Source organism: Manis pentadactyla, chromosome X, assembly GCF_030020395.1.
Source record: "Manis pentadactyla isolate mManPen7 chromosome X, mManPen7.hap1, whole genome shotgun sequence".
Classification (NCBI taxonomy): Eukaryota; Metazoa; Chordata; class Mammalia; order Pholidota; family Manidae; genus Manis; species Manis pentadactyla.
The window spans coordinates 4,289,591-4,308,359 of NC_080038.1; the positions used below are offsets into that span (position 1 = coordinate 4,289,591).

Genomic DNA, 18,769 nt, shown 5'->3' on the forward strand with positions numbered 1-18,769 from the left:
CTCTAGGCTAATCTGCTACCATCAGAAAACAGACAACAGAAAGCTGCTACACTGTGTGTAGGAAGTGTGCACCAATGGACTGAGTTGTGTAGAACTCCTTTACATGTTATCTACACGTGGAAACACTTCGGTCCCTGAAGTGAACTCAGTCCACGGAGGTGTTTCAACAATGCCCCATCTGGCCAGCCAAGCCACTGGAGCAATGTCAGTCCGAATGCCAGCACCCTACTCATTGATTTGATGGTGCAGAAACCATAGTTAAGATGACCTATTCATTACAAATAGAAAATGCAATGGTTATACGGGCTCCTAAAATAATTTTCAACAATATTTATACATTCCAGAAACCAAAGGGGACCTTTAAAAGTCATTTTCTGTATTTCTTTGCTATGAGGAAGAGCTATTTAACTCTTACAAGACAAATGGATACCCCTCAAATTCTTGAAGATTTGCAGGCAAGAGCTTCCAACAGCAACATTGTAATTTGTTTTTGAATTTCAGTGAAGAACGGATGTTCAGATTTTATGTTAAATGCATATAAATACACAAGATCATTTTATATCATGCCAGTCTTTTTAAAATCTAGATGAAATAAGAGCGTTAATCTGTTTCTTATTAATTTCATCCCTCCTGCACATTTTCCATGATGTCTTGACTAATGCTAGTACCCAGGCATCCCGTGGAGACAGAATGTTAATAAGGACCAAAAGGACCTAATGACAAATTTCCACATTTTGGAAAAATATTAGTAATGTTCCTATATTCTGACACTACGCAAAGTTCTGCTGGTCCGCCTCGTTGTTTGTGGAGTTTAGAATAAATAGTGTATGTTTGCATTTCTGTTTGAAGACTCAATTTAAAAAACAGATGTGTGATTTCTTTTCATTGTCTTAAAAATGACATGATAAATATATGTCATCCATGAAGATGGTATAGATTATCAGTAATGAGAGGAATATACTTACGATTCAGACCAGTTTACACTGTGCAGACCCATCTATCCTTTTTAGTGGCTAAGAAAGTATATTTTTCATGCTGGTTTTCTTAATGCCGACAGACATGGCTTACTAGTAATAGCACAGGATGTATTCCAAAGAATATATCCTGTGTTCCTCTCCAAGTGAAGGGGGGATGCGCCTTCTGTGAACCGTGACTGTACATGGATGAACTGAATCGTGCACCCTTCGTAATGCCACCACTATGCACAGGAAAAATACCTTTTGAAAACCAACCAATGATTCATCTGTAGTTATTGAAGTTTATTAAGTGCCAAATGTTATGGCCTAAATGTTTATGTCCCCCTAAGTTCATATGTTGAAGCCTATCCACCAACATGATGGTATTTGGAGGTGGGGTCTTGGGAGGTGCTTAGGTCATGGGGGTGGAGCCCCATGAATGGGGTGAGTGCCCTTAGGAAAGAGACCCCAGAGAGCTGTTCCCCTTCTGCCATGTTAGAATGTACCAAAAGACAGCTGTGAGTGCAGCAGGGAGAAGGCCACCCAAAGCCAGCCATGCTGGCACCTGACCGCACGCTTCCAGCTGGCAGAACTGTGGGAAATCAGTGTCGTTCATTATAAGCCCCCAGATATAAATATTTTTTATTTGATTTTTCTCCAGTCTGTGGTATTCTGTTACAGCAGCACCAATGGACTAAGACACCAAAATCTGTTCTGTTTGAAGAGATTTGACATATTTGTTGTGATTGGAAAATCTGAGTAAGAATCAGGAGCAGAAAGCTCATGACCGAGCCTCTTTACAATATAAGTTTGATGGTAAATAATTTACCCAAAAGCCTTTTATTTGAAGAAACAACACAAAGAAGGGTGGCAGAGAATATCCTCGGCCCTGGAGTCCACTCCCTGGCACGAGGGAGCCGTGAGCAAGGTCTTCTAGATGCCCTCATCAGAGACACCGTCCTGTAGTGTGTCTTCACAAGGGCGGTGTGCCTTTCCTTCGTGCGTGTTTTTTTTCACTGATCAGTACACACGAGGTATTTTTTCTTTGATTTTTCTCCAGATGATGAGCTGCATAACAGCTCCAATATAGACAGGGAACATCAGGCGAGTCCCAGTCAAATGAACCCAGCCCTGGCATCTCCCTCTGTGAAATGTGACGTCTGGTAGGTCATAAAGAATAGCACCCAGTTCCCTTTGAGGAGCACACATTGCAGGCTTAGACGTCTGCTGGAGCCTGTCACCTCCACGTAACAGTGATTGGAGAGACAGCGCTGGCCCATGAGGTCATTTAGCCTAAGTCCTGTCCAGACACAAGCCAGCAAGCCTCTGGGGAAGGAGATGTACGGAAAGGACTTTACATTTGGAACTGGTTCCACTCTACACGCTGTTTCTTCAGAGCATTTATTCAACCTGCTGATCTCTGAGCTAGATTCTCTAGAGTGGCAGGTGATCAGAAGTTCGTACGTAGCTATGGGCAACATTCGTAATTTTCTCCCTCAGTGCGGACAAACGCTAAGACTAAATCCTGGAGGATGTCAGAGTTTAAACATAAATACATTTTGTGTTCATGTGTAATTTATTTCCTGGATTATATAATGTGATGGAGGATTCCCAGTTCATGAGTGTTAAGTCTTTCCATATGTGTGGGCACAAGGTAAGTTCTATATTCTAAGTCATCTTTCTGTGAATCTTCCCATAAAATAAAAAGCCATTCTTTTAAGTAAGTTATCAGTCTCTTTTTCAGTAAATTTGGTTTATTCCCATGTTTAATTTTCTTAAGGAAGAGCCACATAAAAAAGTTGATTTTTAAAAGCTCAAAATAGCTTTTCCCGTTGGAAGAATCACACCTGCATTACTCAAGGGAATAAATGTGTCTACCTTTGTAACGAGAGAATGACTTTTAGGATGCTTAAATCAATGGTATTTGATCGGTCATCCCAGTGATGGAGCCTGCAGGACTCCTAGCCTAAGAGGCATTGTGTCTCAACCCCACATGTGCACATGGACTTGCTTATATTGTAACTGGAACATATCTATGAAAATATAAAATAAATATGTAGTTCTTGGCAAAGATCTCCAATGGTCAAGGACTTTTCAACACCAAGTGTAATGTCCGTGTTGGAATTAGGTTTGTGGAAGTGTTGAGATAATGTGCTGTGAAACAGTATGTGATACACAGCCACTGTCCACTGGTTACCAACATGGGTGTGCAGAACTCACGTACTTTGTTTTTAAAATCAAAAGAGGAGAAGAGGACTGTGAATTGGCCAATGGGAACAAACTCTATTTAGAGCAAAATCTCTCTCTGTCAGCCAAAGATTCGGTCTACTATCTGACTCAGTAGATGATGCATCTGATGGTTGTCAGATCTGGGATATGTTGCTTGCTGATCTTTTTTTCCTTAATTCTGCAGTTTTGAAATCTCTGTGGGACTCTGCCTGAAGTTGTTCTGCATTCCGTAGGTCACTGTTCTTGTTTGGGATTTTAGTTCTGTGGGGGAAAGTGTTCCCAAGTCTCCTTGGAGAATGATAATGAAACACAAAAGTTTGTTTGCTCGATATCACAGCAGATGTCGAAGAGTTGCAGTGCACAGAAGGCAAAGTGCATTGAAATGCTAACGGCTTGGAGAAATTGGGTTAGTGGAGACCCCAGGGAGAAGACATGTGCCCAGGGGTCTCCTGGGATAAAAATGCAGCGAGGGGGCCGTGCGGTTGTGAAATAAGTGAGCAACCCTGCAAAAAGCTTCACTTCTCTGTCACATTGCCCTCAACCTGCTGCATCTTAGGGACCATTTCCTAAGCCCCGAAGACATCTTGACTGTATCCTGTTGCTTTCCAGACATTTCCAATTATGAGAAAACTCTCGCTTTTATCGTCAAGTCTCACTTCCTGGTATGAAAAAGTCCCACCCAGTGTCGAGTTTGGGTCCAAAACTCAGCTTTCTCTCTTCCCCCACCCTGTAGCTCAGGGAGTGCTGGAGAGAAGGATATGGGGTCTGGCACTTCTCTCTGCCTTCTACTTTCCCCACTTTGCCCCTTACAGATTTGGAGCAAGCAGAAAGGAATTTTAAAAAGGGGGGAGACATTGAGTGACTGAACTATTGCTCCTTGAAGGCTCTCTGTGCTCCCGTTGGCTGTGGTCTGTGCTGACTTTGTGGCAGGTGTCTGCGTGTGGAATGCTGGTCTCGTGAGTTGCCAGTGTGAGTTCCTGCAGAGGTCCCCCGGGGTCCGCAGCGCTGCACAGCTGCCTGGTGAGGGCACAGCGTTCTCCAGCTCGTCCCCCATGTGCCAGTTCCCGCTGCTGGAGCTCGGGGGGCGGGGGGGTTCTACCGCTGCACCACGTTAACTCCAGTCTTGGAGCTCTGGCTTCAAACATGTTTCCCCCAGGCCAGCGCCTCCTGGAGCCCGAGCTCCTCGCGGCCACGCTCTGCTCTCTTTCCAGCCGGCTGCCTCTGGCAGTACCAGCCTACCTCTGCCAGGACCAGAAACACAGCTTGCCTGAACACAGCCCGTCCTCGCAGGGCCGCCGTTTATCTGTCATGTGCAAAGCAACCTTTCACCTTCGACCCAGTGAGTGTTCATATGTACTGAACTGTTTATTCCAGAAGGCCTCTGTGTTCCAGGCTTCTGAGAGACCTGGGAACCGTTAAGACTCCAATTCTGGGAGGAAGGGTACCTGAGTGTGAAATTTTAGGCAACAGTTACGGAGATATTTGGGGAGAGCGTTCCTCGGAGGCCCTCACATCCCAGGGCAGAATGGAAGCTGACTCTTTCTTTGTGGTCACCTGGTCCCAGAGGCACCATTTGAGTCTTTTTCTTCTCTATAGCCTTAGGCATTTTGTTTAGTTTTGTTTTTTTTCATTATCTGACTCTTATTACTGAGTTTGTTGATGATCCAGCAGGGTGCAGTTTTCTTCTGTGCATAGTAGGATTACTTGTTTATTATGATAGCAAGAAGGTTTTTTTTTTTTGGTAACCTGAAAGACTCCAGGGAAAATAATGGATTGACTTGGTTACATGGCTGAGGTCTCTCTGCTGCAAAATAAGGGAAAGATGAGCTCAAGAATGCAGCTAAAGACACTATAACTTCAGGCAGAGCTCGCACCCTAGATGTGCTTCCTAAAACCAAACTGTTCCTTTACAGAGGTTTGAAATGGTTCTCTCAGACAGGAGTTCTTCTTCTCTTCCATGAGTACAGGAGGCTATCCGAGACCCAGTAAGCGTACGTTTCTTTTTTTATTCTGGTTTGCAAAATGGAGCATGTGTGTGTCACTGCTACAGTGTCCTTATCACTATCTGAGTAATTATCATCCACCGCGTCATCCATTCCATTGTCAAGGTGTGGAAATCACTCTCTCTCGTTTGTGTCGTGATCTCCTGGTTGCAACACTATGTGTGCACCAGCTGAGAAGTCGCGTTAACTTATTCCAGTGAAAAATCTAGCCCAAAACATTTTTCTGGGGAATCACTTGGTGGATTGGCAGGGTGCTTTTTCAGAGGGTGGACGTGTGGGTCTTGCCTAAAGGAGACCCATTCTCAGAGGGGGCCCGTGACTCGCCTTGGAGACGGGCTCGTGGAGGAGCAGGAAGCACTGGGCCAGGACGCAAACGGGTTCCTCCTCCTTTTCTGTTTTGTACTTCAAGTTAAATGCCATGCGTTTTGTATTTACAGAAGTAAAGTAGAATATAAGTTACATTTCAGGCCCCCGAAAAGCCTGGTTTTAAGGAGATGTGAACTAATTGTTACAGATGGGCAAAAGGAAAACCGACTTTTTCTTAGAGAAAAAAAAGCATTTTACTTCCAAGTAAACAGTGATTCTCCTTTTTCTGATGAGAAAGGGAAAGAAAGGGGCAGGCAGAACAGCCCGAGTGCTGTCACCCCAGGGTGTGACTGTGACTGAGGTCGCCACACAGCAACAAGCAATGTGCCAGACCCTGAACGTGGCCTCTTCTGAGTTCCCATAAATCACAGCAGATTTGTCTACGACTGTGGCATGGGAGAGGCCCTGCTCAGACAGCCCGAACTGGGAGTGTTTTTATAGAATTCAATCACGGCAGCTTGAACAGATTCTTTAAAGGTAAAGTTGAATTAGACAGAAGCTGCTTTAAATCTCTCTAATTACCAACCCACCACGCTTGATTGTGGATGAGATAAATCAGTTTATCTAAGTTTCATTGAAGTTTCTCTTTGTTTTTTTAAATGAGTGGTTGGGCGGGGGATGCTTACTGTTATTTTATTTTTTTATTCTTCAGCATTTATGGGGAAGGGTGTTGCCTCCAAATTGCAAATGGTCCCCATCAGATTCTGTGCTAATTTGAGGAGTCTTCTCCCAAGGGACTCTATAAAGAGGTAAATTTCCATTTGAAGGAAAAAGCTTCTCCACAAATCTTGGTCACTGTCCTAAAAGGAATAAAGGTAAACTGCTACTCAGTCTTTTTCATTTTCCTCTTTTCCAGGTATTCTGGCACCCAGAGGGTGCTCCTTCCCTGTTCTTCCAAAGTCTGACATTCCGGGCCTCTCCTGTCTGTACCCAACAGTGACGTTTTGTGTCTTCATCCGGTTGAAGAGGCTGGCATGCAAAGAACCTGGCCGAGTCCTTCCTAGAGCCCACGTTACACACGCCAGACCACGGCGAAGACTGATGCCTCCATCCCGGGCATGCTCATTCAAATGCGCTCTAGTGAGTTCAGACCCTGAGATGGTTAAAATGAGGAGTAGGCGTCGGACACATGCTCCCGGATCGGTGCGTGTGCTTTGGCCCACAGAGCTGCCTCTTTGTTGTAACTCAGTCATCCAAATGGATGTTTAACGGAATGACATTCATTCCATCCAACTGGAGTTCTTCCCGAGGGCCAGAGATGGCGTCACCTGCCCGGGGGGGTCCTCCTGGAGCAAAGCCACAGCCACGCTTGACAGAATCCCTCACACTGTCTCCCAGACTCCCTGGCCAGCGTCCCTTTGGAAAAACTCTAGAACTCTCTGCTCTCAGCGGCCAGGTATTTTGAATAGACTCTATGTCCTCAGTGCTGGCATTTTTTATAGAGACTTTGAATAGAGATGCTAGAGAAGTGTCCCTTTCGTTGGCTGGGAAGATGTTGGTTATGCAAATGAGTGTCACTCGGGGTGTACAGGTGGAACCTGAAGCCTCTGCAGATATGAAGGGCGGGAGACCAAATGTGAGTGAGTGAGGGACGAACACGGGTCTTTCCGCGAGGCTAGAGGTGGTTTCATGAGATGGGCAGGGAGCGGGCCACCCGGGGCCCTCTTCTGGAGGTTCTGCTGAGACCCAGGGGTCAAGAGAAATGAAAAAGAGCACGAGTGGGTGAGAACAGCTGAAGGATTTCATGCAGGACTGTTCTTAAAAGAACTGGTCACTCACCCCGGCTTCTGTTGCTCAGTATAGCCAAAAGCAGAAGTCGGATCCGACACCTGGCACACACTGAGTGCATCTTCCCCTTTCCGATTCATTTTATGACGACTTGCTAGCTTTTATTTTGCAACTTCTTTTGTTCCAAGAACCATGTCACCTTTATTCTACTTAAATTGAACTTTATTATTCAGTGTCAAAGATAAAAGTCATAGGACATTCTGGCCATGATATTATTCTCAGAATCTGTCCTTCACCTAAAAATATAAATAGTAGGTTATCCAACTTGATATCCCATTATATCTTTACCCACTTTGGGGATTCAATTTGAAATAATTTTTTTTTCTCCAAAAATTGTCATAAAAGGTAATGTATACCTATCCTGATGGCACAGTATATTAAAATACTAATTGGGAAATTATCAGCTGGACCTTCATTTAGTGAGTATTATATGGAAAATAAGTAGTTGATCAATACGGAAGCTCACTGATAATGTCATCTTTTGCCATGTTAATTTTTCTCTGAAATAACATCCATGAGGAGCAGTGCGGAAGCACAGTGATTGCTTTTTCTTGAATTTCCTACGTAAAGGACGGGAAAATAATTGCTATTTGGTGAGCAACTTAATGCGATAGGCTGAATCTTATTCTGCCTATTTGAGTGCAATCAACAGTACGAAAAACTCAAGATGGAATTATTAGTTATAATTGGGATCTTCCACTGTTTCCACAAGCCACGTGCTCTTCCTGCTATGCAGGAGTCAGTATACTTTTCCTATAGAGGGTCAGATAGTAAATATCTTAGGTTTTTGTGAGCCATACAGTCTCTGTGTCAACTCCTTAAGCTGTTGTCATAGCGGGTAAGCATGCAGAGATACGTAAACAAATAGGTGCGCCTATGTTCCACTAAAACTTTATTTACAAAACTAGATGGGGGTGCATAGCATAGGTATCTGTCCCCTGCATGATACGATTATTTCTTTTAAAAGAACACACTTCTCTTTTTCCCGCGATCTGTCCACAGTTTGCACTTTGCAGCACGCTGCCCTGCGCAGAATGACTTTCTCCCCCCTTGCTGTTCCTGATACATTCTGAAATATACAACCACCTTCCCAAGTTTCTGCCATCATCATACTTCATGACAAGGTTAGCCAGACATTTATTGCCCTGTTAAAGAGACTGACTTGGGGTCTCATCTGGGGAAGGAGGCCTTCAGGCATGATTACTGGAAGGAGTAGAGAACAGGAGCTCACAGAAATGTGCATGTGTTGCAAACACAGACTGAGCTCGCCATACCTGGAAATCAGAATGATGGGAACAGGCTGCTTTTGGGGCAGAGACTCGGAGAGATGATGCATGCATGCCTCCAGGAGTTGAGGGAAAAGATGATCATTCTTTCCCACAGTCATTATGGTGCAAAGTGTGAATATGCAACTCCTTCTTATGTGAATAAACACAATTTTGTAAATTCACAGAATTCAGAAGAATTCTAATTTGGTTTCAAACTGCTGTTTCAGCTATATTTTAAAATTCCACCAGATCATCAGTGGGCTCCTGGACAGCACGCATTCGTTTGACCTCTCACCAAATTAAATTCTAAGCTGCATTTTTACTTGTTGGAAATAATTGATTCAGAAATGCTTCTCGAGACGTCCATGCAGCCAGTCAGACTTTGGACTAGCCAGCAGGTTCACATCCATGAGCAAGGTCGATGGTTCCTACCTCATAGAAACTTGGGGGTTCCAAGAATAGCACCGACTCATGTGGATTTTCTCAACAGCAGAGCCCACATGAAGGGTGGTGGTTCGATAATAACTGATTTGACAGGTGACCTCAAAGGAGCGGCGAGCAATTTGAGTGACCTCATACTCACCTTCCCATCTGAGGTCGAATCAGGTGACAGTCTGTGCTCATGTCTTGCTTCCATACTATGAACAGGTGGCCTTTCTGGGGTCTCTTTAGTGCCATGGACTGCAATCTGGGTGCCTTGTTTCAGCATTCACCAATGAAAATGACTCTCAGACATAGTGCTGAAGAGCTGTCTAACATTGCTGAGTACAGGAGGCTGTGTGGTGCCTGATGGAGACCACCGTGCGTCCCACAGCCTTCATTAGGCAGGAGTTAGAGTGCTAATGCCTGTGAGGTCCGTGTTAATGACTCAACCATGCGTAGTAAATAAGGTGGCTTTGAACAGAAACACTCATAAAACAAGAGTATGTATTGATCAGTTGACGAAAATGTGACCAGAGGCTCCCAGGAACCTGACCCTCTCTCTTCCCACACAGGCTGCAGATTGGTATTTGTTCTTCAGTGTTCATGAAGAGTTTACAGAACATTACTACCACGAGTGACAAGAATCGAATGCATATATACCTTAAATCCAGACAGGAAGAAAACAAAGCAAAACAAAACAAAAACTTACAACAGAATAAAAGCCAAACTTTTCACAGGCAAGACTTTGTTGCCAAACACAGCCGGGCAGTACCTGCAACGTTAGGCATGAAACTGGTGTTCAGGTGATCACGGAACACCTGCGGGAGCTTCGCCCAGTCCAAGGACAGGATAACGCATCATGTGGTGGTTTTAAAAGTACGCTCAGAAATTCACTGATGCTTCTCCACTGCAAACATGGCACCAGTCCCCCGGCCCTGGAACGTGTGCTGGACTTGGTGAGTTGGTTCACGTTAACTACATAAAGCAGAAGGGATGGGGTGTGAGTTCGGAACCCAACTTGTATGAAAGCATTGTCTCTCTCATCCTGATCTTCATGGTGCTCCTGGGTCACTGGTTGGAGCTGCTGCCCATCGGGAAGCCACCCTGAGGGGGGCCCTGCTTGTGGGGCTGGAACTGAGGCTTTCTGCCACCAGCCAGCAAGGCCCCGAGGGCTCCTGGTATCCGCCACGTGAGGGTGCCGTCCTAGGACCAGGGCCTCGGCACGGTCAAGGCGTCACTGAGCTGGGCACTAAGTCCAGCCGCATGCAGATGACCGCAGTCCTGGCCGACGGCTGAGCGCAACTTCATCAGACAGCCTGGCCCAGAGCCATCTGCTAAGCCACTTTCACATTCTTGACCCTCGGAAACCGTGTGAGATCACTCTTGGTTGCTTCAAGCTGCTAAAAGGTGAGGGTCGTTTCTGATGCAATGGTGGATAATTCAACCTCCTGGCATTAATGCTTTCTACATGGGTGCTTCAGAGAAATGAGTGAATTGGGGGGAAGAGCCTGTTATTCAGGAAACCTTAAACATAAAAAAGTAATGGAGAAGTTTTAGAACAGGAACGCTCCTGATAAAAAATTCTGATTAGAGCAGATAGAGTTGGAGAAAGGATGGTTGCAGGGAGAGATTTAGTTTATTAAATAATAATAAAAAAAAATCCCATTTCCTTTTGTATATGATTGGGAAACCAGGAAGAAGTTTAAAATAAGATAAATGCAGAGATATGAAGAAGAAAAGAAAGACAATTATGAACTCAAGAATATAAAACCTGTTTCTAAAATAAAAACGCAATCAAATATGTTGTGGGACACTATAAATACTATAAGTTTATAATATACTATTAAGTTTATAACAGTATGAAATTTATAAAGTAAACCTAAAAAGTAGTATTTGTAACATTAATGTTAATCCTGCTTACTGATTTTTCGGTGTATAGGCCCACCTACATATTAGGCACAGAAATATAAATAATGGTTCCAGGTGATTGCCGGTATTCAACATTGATAGAGAGGTGACAGGGCTTTCTCTGTGAGTGTGGGAAGAAAGGATGGGAGTGGGGTTATAAACATCTGTATATGCTGAAGTGGGGGTCTCCATGTGGACTTGCGTACCTGCCAAAATGTGAACTACAACCAGTAACTTACTATAATTATGAATTTCAGAAATTGTGAGGATTATAGGAGGGAACAGGGAATGATGTAAGGACTCTAGAAATGCTGGAAGTTAATAGCCTCTATCTCAAGTTAATAAATCAAGAAATAGCCATGTACACATATTCAGAGCTAGTGAAACAGAATCTTAAATTAATTTAAAAATCTAATTTGTAACAGTATTTGACCTTTGGAGTTGGCATATATAGTAGGAGGTGTAGGTCAAGGAGATGTTTTTTATCATGAGCCGGCCTCGTTTGCTAAGTGATTTTTTAGCTGTATCCTGGTTCCTGGTGCGGCAGTTGCGTTAGATTAAAGACCATTAATTTCTCCATCTGTCAAATGCAGTATGTAAACAAATCATTTCCTTCTACGTTTAACCAGGCTGAAGATTTCCTTCCCTAGATGCAGGAGGCTCCAAGAATGTCATAATGTTTGGTTTGTGCAATCCACATCATTGTGCCTGTAACTACTGGAAGGAATTAAGACATTTATCAAGATTATTCTTTTCCAACGTAATGCATAAGCTGCCATCCCAATGTTGTAATTTTCCATGTTTCATATTATCCAAGAGGTGTAACATGATTCCACTTACTCACACAGTTGATTTTTTAATATCAATCTAATGTTGCCTTTTTGCAGTTCTTCAATATATGCAGTGGAATTAATACCATAGACAACTAGTTTAGAGACAGGTGTGCTCTAACAAGTTAAAAACGACTTGCACACTTAGAACATGCCTGAAAGAGCAATGTTGTTAAAGTCCAAAGTGTGCCCTCTACCCATAACAAGATTCACATTGCTTCTCAATTAATTTTTAAATGATGCATTGTCTAGAAATGGTCTTAAATCATTAATGTGTGTGTGTTGGTTTGAAAAACACATTGCATGATGGGAAACATCTTCCTTTTGATCACCTACATAAACAAGCCTGAGAAAATAAACAATATTTTTATCTAAGGTTGATCAAAAAGCCTATAGAGGGAAAATGTTATTTTTACCAGAGATGAGAAGGAAAAGGTGCTTTTATTAGAGACTTCCTTCAACTTCGTGTAGTGATTCTTGTCCCTCCTTCGTGTGCACCTTCTTTTTCCGATTTCCCAGCTGATCTTGCCTTGTGGCGTGTCCCGTAGGGTCCCGCGAGGCCCCGCGAGCTCAGAGGCACCGGCATGCCCAACACACGCCCTCCTGCCAGGTCTTGACCATCTTCATAGAAAAGAAAGCCCTGTATTCACGTTCCAAAACTCTGTCATTCCTTATACACCGTGGTACAATTCCAGCAAATACATTTTAATAATTTCTGAGGGGTTTGAAGCCCCTCTCATCTCTGGACTTGGGGGAAGGCTACATGCTTTTGGCTTGACCTCTTGTCTCCAGTGACTTACAAGAAAATAGGTGATTTTTTTCAACTGTGAGGTTCATTTCCCCCCATTTTCTTGACCGCACGTTGGCACCATATAACAGGGTGAATTTTAACTGTGACCTCAAATTGAACGTTAACAAGCCTGTAGAACTATAGGAGCCTCCTAAATTAGCCATTTTGATGGAAATCACTGTTATTTTAATACAAATGGTAAAAGGGCACTAATGGGAAATGGCTTTTTAAACTTGAGGTCACCTGTGAAACTGTATTTCTGTCCATTTGCTGTGTATTCTCTGTTGCCCTGAGAAACTGGAAAGGAGATGCTTTGGGAGGACCTGCGTCCTCTGTGCCCGGTGGTTGTGGAAATGCTCTTGGTGCTCTAAAATGGCAGCACCGATGCCGCTGTGGGTGCTAAGCGTGCGGGCCGAACAGGGCTGTGATCAGCAGGTTTCACCGTCTGCAGAAATTCTTCTTGCCAGTGTATTTACTCTCCTCCATGCCAGGCTGGGAAACGGTTATTCAGGTTTTCACCAAGACTGATGACCCTGTATGTGCTGGTATCTGGTTTGGTCCAGTATGAGTTAGGATGCTAGGGTCTGGACAGTTCTCCCCATTTGGGGCTGATTATCTTTCCTCTTTGCACACTGATAGTGCTGTCATTTAGAATTATGAGCAAATTTAAGCCGGAGCCGCTGGGGTCTCCAGGGAAAAAAAGTCTGTCATGTGCTTGATTTGTTTTTCTATCTGTGATATGTACGGTTATTAAAATAGTGCAAAATGATCACTGAAGCAATCGCTGTCATCAATATCATAATTAGTTGCGAAAGTTAACCCAAAACAAAAGATGAGGGCAGGTGCAAACCCAATCAGAGCCAGTCTGACCAGTTTTAATCTTAAAATACTAAAGTTTTCCCAATGCTCTTCAGTTAAAGATAAGACATCTGTTAGCCCCCTTGAGGTAAAAGGCAAATTGCTTGCATGCTGCAGAGGCCTTGGCCCCCGTGCAGGAGCTCTCGGGGCTGCCTGCAGGCCCCTCTCCACTCTCCTCTCGTCTCTGATAAGAAAGCCTGGGGCCACCGCTCCACCGCCTGGCAACAGAGCAGAGCCGTCTTTGTTTCCCACCTGGACATTCATTCCCTGATGACCCCAACAGCCCCAAGTCGCAACTTTCCCCAAACACGGAACTGTGGAGATGACCATGTATCTTCTTTAAACTTTCTTTAAGAACTGCCCCGTTACCGGAAGTCAGCCTTACTTTGACCACAGTCCACAGTGAATTACATTTTAAACATTTGAGGCTCTGCTGTGTTGTAGAAATGGAACCCGTTTTGCTTTCACAATGTAGACCCCCTTCCGGTTTCTTGGCTGAGACCCACACACACTGTAACAAAAGACAGATGAGCAAGAGAAAAAAGAAGCAAGTTTAATAATACACTTATCTCCCATACCTGTGGAGAGACCCAGAAAAACTAGAACTCCCTGAAATGGCCCAAGTCATTACCTTAAATATACCATCTCCAGCTAGAGATGAAAGAAGATTTTGGGGGTGGAGGGAGCCGGTTAAGGGAGGCGACCTGAAAGACACAGTAAGCGGGGTCTTCAGCAGACTTAAGTTGGTGCCTTCCCCGTTGACGGAGCTCTAAAGATGTCGAGTTATCCTTCTCTTCCTGGTACAGAGAGGAAGACACTCTTACAAGGGAAATGCAGATTTCCCTTATAAATGTGCATTTCTCACTCGAAAGGGCAACTTCTCCTGGGTTTTCAGACCTTCTCCTGTATCTGCTATTTGAAAAAGAACCAGCCTCAATGTAATCCTTGTGCCAAATAGGCATACTTTAGGGTGTCTTATTCTGCTCCCCTTCAGCCTGTTAGAGACTTCAGAAATCATTGCCCAAAACTCTTGCTTGTAAAGATGGTTTCCAGAGAAACCAGGCAACTTGGCCCTGAAATGCCATGAATTATTCGCATTGGTGCGGGGCACCTCGTGCAAGCTGATTTCATAACACGGGCTGTAACTCTTACAGTAACGTTTTAAAACTCATAGTCAACATCAAAGATCATAGTTTAAAAATTTTAATATGTTAGCTATTAAGATGAAATCATTTAAAAAGTTTTCTGTGAGATGAAAGACTCTAAAACTGTGAGCCTTTAAGCGTGATTCTCTATAACTAAGGATGATCCTTACGATTCATTTACTTCTCCATTTTTCCTTTACCTCCCTCAGCAAACAAGCAAACAAAAAAAGATTCAACAAAGCATAAAATCATGCTACATGTATTCAAGTCTAGGAAATTCTAGTCTAAAAGACAAATTTAGGCAGAAAAGTTTGATGGTAAAACACTTCAACTCTGATAAAGCAAAAGCAGTTGATGAGCCGTGGTGATAGAATAAACAATTTGAAATCTGTCAGAGATCATCAGTGTCGGTACAGAATTTCATATGTAGCACATCTCAAATTATCTTGGGAAAGAAAGATCTTTCCCTTGAAAAAAATCAGTTATGTGCCCCGCTTGAGATAAAGATAAGCAATTTTTAAAAAAAAACTTAAAATTGTTTTTCCCTTACACATGAAGCTTATTTTTAAGAACTTGGAGATTCTTCCTTAAATATGATTTCTTCCTAAAATCTGTGTGAATTATTACCAAGAGAAAAAGTCAGTATGGCTATTTTTCTCCTCTCTTCTTTGAGGTTCACCATTTTTGAAGTCTGCATTAAAAAAATAGAATATAAAGAACAAAAGAGAAAAACAAATTTGCCTTCTTTTCAAATAGTTGGTGAGGTTTTCTTGCAACCCTTTTGAGTATAGTTTCTAGCTCTTTGTTTAGTAGAAAGGTAGAATATCAGCTTTTTATCACTGAACATGCCTCCAGAACCTTCCTTTTTATTTTGATAGTTTTATTTTGATAGAGTTTTCTATCAAAACTCTATAAAAAATGAAAATATTTTTAAAGAACAAAAACTAAAATATTAAAGAAAATACAGTTGACCCTTGAATAATGTGGGAGTTAGGGGCACCAACTCCCCATGCAGTTGAAATCCATGTATAACTTTTAACACCCCAAAAACTTAACTAATATAGCCTGCTGTTAACCAGAAGCCTACCTGGTAACATAACCAGGTGATGAACACCTATTTTCTATGTTATATGTATTATAATTCTACTCCTGCAATAGAATTAGCTAGAGAAAAGAAAATGTTTTTTCAAATTGTTGCAAATCTCCAAAATATTTCCCAATATACTTACTGGAAAAAAAAATCCACGTGTATGTGGAGCCATACGGTTCAAACCTATGTTGTTCAAGGGTCAACGATATAGAAAAAAATAGCCAGTATTTCTATCAAAGCAGTAAATGTAAGTGAGGTCAGTTTATCCACCTATTAAAAACAAAAGATCTCACACTTAAATACACATGCACATCTTACCAGAATCCAGAGTAGAAATAATCACTACCAGTTTATTCCACAACAAACAATAAAAGAAGAATCAATAACAAAATGAAAGTTTTTTTAAAAAGCACCTAGAAAATTTAAAGTAAAATAAAATGAAATCAATTACAATCTGTCTTGTAGTCAGTTACCATTCTGTGTCTCTAGTCTTAACTGTTGAGTAAAAGAGAAAAAAACTGAAAATGCAGAATTTATAGAAAATAATGTTTCTTTTTGTGAGTAGCCAATTCATGCTCAGGAGAAATTTTATAACTTTCAAAGTTATATTAGTGAATAAGAAAGAAAAATATGTGAAGAGTAGTCAACCAAAGTTGTTAGAAAAAGCAGTTGAAAATGAAAATTCTGCCCCTCAATTTTGCTGTGAACCTTGAATTGCTCTAAAAAAAAGTCTGGATTTAAAAAAAAAGAAAAATATGTAAAACAAAGAAAAATGAAATCAAGCATTTGAAAACAGACAAATGATAAAACATAAATAGATCCAAGTGTTGGTTCTGGGAAAATGATGAGTAAAATGAGTAAGTCAATAGATAATGTAATTTCAAAGTTTGAAATTTGAAAAATTTGAAGGTTAATGAAATAGCAAACAGGGAAAATGATAGAAGGAATTACTTTGTAGAAATAAATTTGATGACTGTATAAGAACAGTTAATTTTCTAAACGCAAAGTACATAAACATAAATACATCCAAGTGTTGGTTATGGGAAAATGTATGAGTAAAATGATTAAGTCAATAGATAATATAATTTCAAAGTTTGGGAAGTAAAATTAAAGAAATAGCAAATGGAAAATGATAGAAGGAATTATTTTACTCTATGGCAATAAATCTGATGACTATAAGAACAGATAATTTTTGAAACGCAAAGTACATATGCAGAAATATTTTGATAGAATTTTTGACATGAAAGGACGGTGGTGAATATCTGTTTCTGAAGAGTTTCTCCTGTAGCTCTCAATACAATCTGTATTTTCTAAATAAAATGGGCTAAAAGAAGCAAATATAGCAAGTGAATGACAATGTATGTACACATTAGTTCATTGATGTAAACCTAGTGCCATTTACTCAGTGGGGAGGTAGGTATCGAAAGCCACTCCGAGCCAAACACGGTGTCAGACACGAAGGTTCAGCGATTAGGAAAAGCAGACACCACGGCTCTGTTCTTGAGGGGCTCAGGGCCTAGCGGGAGAGGAGAAATATCAAAGAAACAGTCACACACACACACACACACACACACACACACACACACACACACACACACACACACCTGCAAGAAAGACAGCTAACTACAAGGAGGAAAATGGACATCTTTTAGATCATTTGCAAATTCCAAATATTGCCTGGATCGGGACAGATGATCAAATACGAGCAAACACTGGTGATGGGTACCAGGAAAAGTACTGTGCAGTTTCCCTGGGTCTCTAGTTAAAGGTACAAGAGAAGCTTTCTCTACCTATCAGTTACGTAATGTTTTGAACTTAGGTTTGAACTTTTATTTCTCCCATTCATGATTATCTCTGCTGAACTTGCTATGATTCTGCAGCATGTATTGATTCTCCAACCACAGAAATGGCCGAAAACGGAAACACAAATAAAGCTATTCTAATCCATCAAGTTTGACAATGAGTTTGTTATTAATAAATACCTTTGAGGATTTTTAAATCCTTGCCTGCTGCTTAGAAATCATTGAGGACCTGAGGTGCGTAAGGCTGTTTCAGTTCCCGAGCAAACTGAATTTTATTGATGATGTGTATATTTCTCCCACTGTTATTTTTAGATATGAATATATTTAAGCAAATTATATTGACTCTATATAATAGATAAATTGAAGTAACCAGATTTAGACCCATCTCAATCCAGTTTGGAAACAGGAAACATCTCCAGTCCATAGTTTCTATTGAAATCTTTAATTATTTATTTGAACCCAAAGGCGTCTATGGATTTTGCAACATCTGGGCTAAGATGAATCCTTAGATATCCTTAACTCTGAGGCTAACCCACCTGAATACTTCAGGCTGTATGTACCTGTTGCCTGTAATGGATGTCATTCGCTGTGCATTTTTATTCTGTTAGTTAATTCAATATCTGAACTCACCCCAGACTACTGGTGCTCATTTTCATGCCAATGGTCTTACATAAACATTCCTTTTTTGTTGTTATCTGCATTATTAAATCCTCACCTCAGTTACTGTCGGCATAGAAAGATGTACAGAACTATTGACTGTGTTCTCTATGCTGTACTTTCATCCCCTTGACTAATTTATGTTATGATTGAGATCTTGTGCCTCTTTATCCCATTCACCTATTTCACCCACCAACCCCTGCCCCTCCCCCATGGTAACCACCAGTCATTTCTCAGTGTCTGAGAGTCCACTGCTGTTTTGTTTTTGGTGTTTTGTTTTTAGATTCCTCATACATGTGAAATCATATGGTATTTGTCTTTCTACACCTGGCTTATTTCACTTAGCATAATACCCTCTAGCTCTATCCTGTTGTCACAAATAACAAGATTTATTTCTTTTTTATGGCTGAATATATTCCATTGTGAATTTGTACCACATCTTCTTTATCCATCTATCAATGTACACTTTCGTTGCTTCCATATCTTGGCTACTGTAAATAATGCATCAGTAAAAAAAATGCATTGAATTGAGCATTTTCTTTTCTTCAGATAAATTTCTTGAAGTGGAATTACTGGATCAAACGATGTTTCTGTTTTTAGTTTTTTGAGGAACTTCCACGCCGCTTTCCACAGTGGCTGCACCGATTGACATCCCC

The 18,769-nt window shown here is 41.6% G+C and overlaps 1 long non-coding RNA gene across 1 annotated transcript in view; it reads left to right on the forward strand.

The window, feature by feature from the left end:
- The window catches only part of LOC130681968 (uncharacterized), a 330,223-nt gene that overhangs the window by 237,776 nt on the left and 73,678 nt on the right, over positions 1-18,769 (forward strand). The window contains exon 3 of the long non-coding RNA XR_008995263.1: positions 6,411-6,634. This is a non-coding gene — a long non-coding RNA (uncharacterized LOC130681968). The remainder of the gene's footprint in view (positions 1-6,410; positions 6,635-18,769) is intronic.